The 2,631-nt window shown below is 36.0% G+C and overlaps 1 non-coding gene across 1 annotated transcript; it reads left to right on the top strand.

Annotated features, from left to right (window-relative positions):
• Nucleotides 1-1,201: 1,201 nt before the first annotated feature.
• Nucleotides 1,202-1,302, top strand: LOC129131590 (U6atac minor spliceosomal RNA). Its single transcript, XR_008535702.1, has one exon. It is a non-coding gene; the product is annotated as a U6atac minor spliceosomal RNA (small nuclear RNA).
• The last annotated feature ends 1,329 nt before the right edge of the window (nucleotides 1,303-2,631 follow it).

Here is a 2,631-nt window from a genome sequence, read left to right on the forward strand (position 1 = left end):
TTGCTTTGTCCTGGGCAAATGCACAGGATAAGGGGTTGAGATGCCAGAGTTGCCTTGGAGAGGCTTTCCCACCTTTGGAGAGCTTCTTGTCAAGAGCATTGCCCCCATATTTTTCTCCATCCTGATTTTTAATTATTCTTACTTACACTTCACTGAAAAAATGGTTCTCCTCAAAGACCATCATTATTATTTTTACATCCTAGCAATTTGCACTCAGAAAACCTACTTGTATCTGTTTTTCTTTGCTGTGTTCTTCTTTAGTCATATTCTCTAAACCTTTCTACTTGATTTTGTTTTCAAATGTTAAAAAATTCTATCCTTTACCTTTGAAAATGTTCTGTGTTTCTGCACAAATTTCTGGTGTGGTTTCTTTTTTTTAATTAAAAAGCTATTTAGTTCTGACAATTTGAGAATTATTTTCCAGAGACAGAAAGAGAGCATGACAGAGAGAGGCAAAGATTAAATGTGTAGATCACAAGAATCCTTTATACAGGGAAGACTGAACTAATTTTCTCTTACCTTATTTCACTACAAATTCATGACTAATTTACTGGTTTGTTGATTCCTCTAGCACTGTTTTGTAGATTTTTTACATTTCTTTCTTCATTTATTACCTTTGTTTCAGGTAAAGTTATTTTCCCCTGATAATGTTGCATGCATCTATTTGCATGTTTCCATGTTAAAATTTTTCTTTGCTTGTTCTACCCTGCGCAAAATTTATACAGACCCCACCTCTCTCATGCACTTTAAGGAAACACATCAGAAAGTTCTAACTAAAAGTTAATGGTAACTGCTCTAAAAACGCATCAGAAGACAGAAAGATCTCTGATTCTGTTCAAAATGTGGCGGAGATGATTAGGATCTCAAACAGGAACCCAGTCTCCAGTTGGAGGGTCATCAAAATGAGAGCCTGGTGACTGGCCAACCTAAACATGAAAGAGAGTTTCATAAGACAAAGGTAGCACAAACAATTACTAATAAGAAATTAAAAAAAAAAAAAAAAAGGGAAACTTAAGGCATTCTTCCATTGATTTTCATTTATGCAGGATTAATTTCTGTAATTATTGTGTCTCATTTAATCTCCTTTCCTTGCAGTCAGTGTTCTTGTGACTTGGGAATCACCCAGATGGTGCCATACTGGTGTTTCATATGGTATTTCCCTCACTGCCCCCATCTTGTGCTCTCCTAGATGAAATCACTCATGTTTTTTGCAGGAACAGCAGGTTTTCACTTCTCCTCAGAAGAGAGGCAATATTTTATAAAATAGTTGATCCATACAGGGCAAAAATGCCTTTTTTTTTTATAATGTCATTTTAAGCTTCACTTATCCCTGCTGCAGTGAGAGGGTTCATTTTACAAGTACACTGGCTTTGAGAAACTGTGTAATTTGAATTTCATTAATTCTAAATATATATTTTTAACCTTTTGTAGAGGTTTAAGTTTGGGATTTAGAATGAATTGTGCCTAAAATGGATGATACAACTTTAATAAAGGGAAATACAGCCAAGCTACATGAGAGTGTCATTAACGCATCCATGGTCCCTGAGACCTGAAAAAGAACCCCCAGGAGACTTCAGTTGTTAGGAGCAGAGCTAACTTATTTAAAAGATATGTATGTGTATAACTATGCTTATTTAACTATAGTCTTGAGTTCTGGGCTGTGTGAAAAGAGTTTTTTATTCTTGTAAATCTAAAAATAACACCAAATATGGGTAAAAAGTTAGGTTTCTTTAAAACCTTTTATTTAGTCATCAAGAAATGTGTCTGATTCCCTTCTCTCCCTCTTCCAAGCTTTGAGCAATAAAGAAAGTTATTAACTCTTGGGCTTGCAGGATTTACATGGGGTAAAGGGTGTTTTTTATGGTGCTGGGATCAATTCCACCTACAAAAGGTCTAAATGTTGGAAATGTTTGGCTTAAAGCCTATTTAGGAGGATAACTTCTACTATTTTATCTCAATGAGGGGCTGTTCTAGAGATCCTGCAAGACGCTTTGTCAGGGAGTGCAGGGATTTGTTGAGGAGTAGGAGTTTTAAACTGAAAGGGGGCAGATTAATATTGGCTATTGGGAAGGGATTTTTACTGGAACAGGTTACCTAGAGAAGTTGTGGATGCCCCATCCCTGGAAGTGTTCAAGGTTAGGTTAGAAGGAGCTCTGAGCAACCTGGTCTAGTGGAAGGTGTCCCTACCCACAGCAGGGTAGCTAGGATTAGATTACTTTTAGGGTCCCTTCCAACTCAAACCATTCCATGGTTCCATGATACTATGAACTCAAAGGATAACCCTCACATTCCGATTCAAACTCAATTTTCAATAATTCTAAAACTTTATTATTGGCTGGATTTTTCCTACAAAAAGATTTGATAAAAATTGTCGCTTGTGTTTTACTCAGCTTATTAAATTAAATATCTGTGAATATTCATCTAAGATTTGCTTAGAGATAACCAAATATTCCTCTTGCCTGAAACTAAATCTCTGGGTATCAGAATGCATCGTTAAAAGTTTTAAACATGAAAGAATATAAGATTAATCATTGCCCGATCTTATTTAAAAGAGAAAAAAAATCTTTCCCAAAGTCAAAGCCATCAAAAGGCATGGCATGTCATCACGTGCAGGGACATGCACCAAAGATT

This window comes from Agelaius phoeniceus, chromosome 1, assembly GCF_051311805.1.
Source record: "Agelaius phoeniceus isolate bAgePho1 chromosome 1, bAgePho1.hap1, whole genome shotgun sequence".
NCBI lineage: Eukaryota > Metazoa > Chordata > Aves > Passeriformes > Icteridae > Agelaius > Agelaius phoeniceus.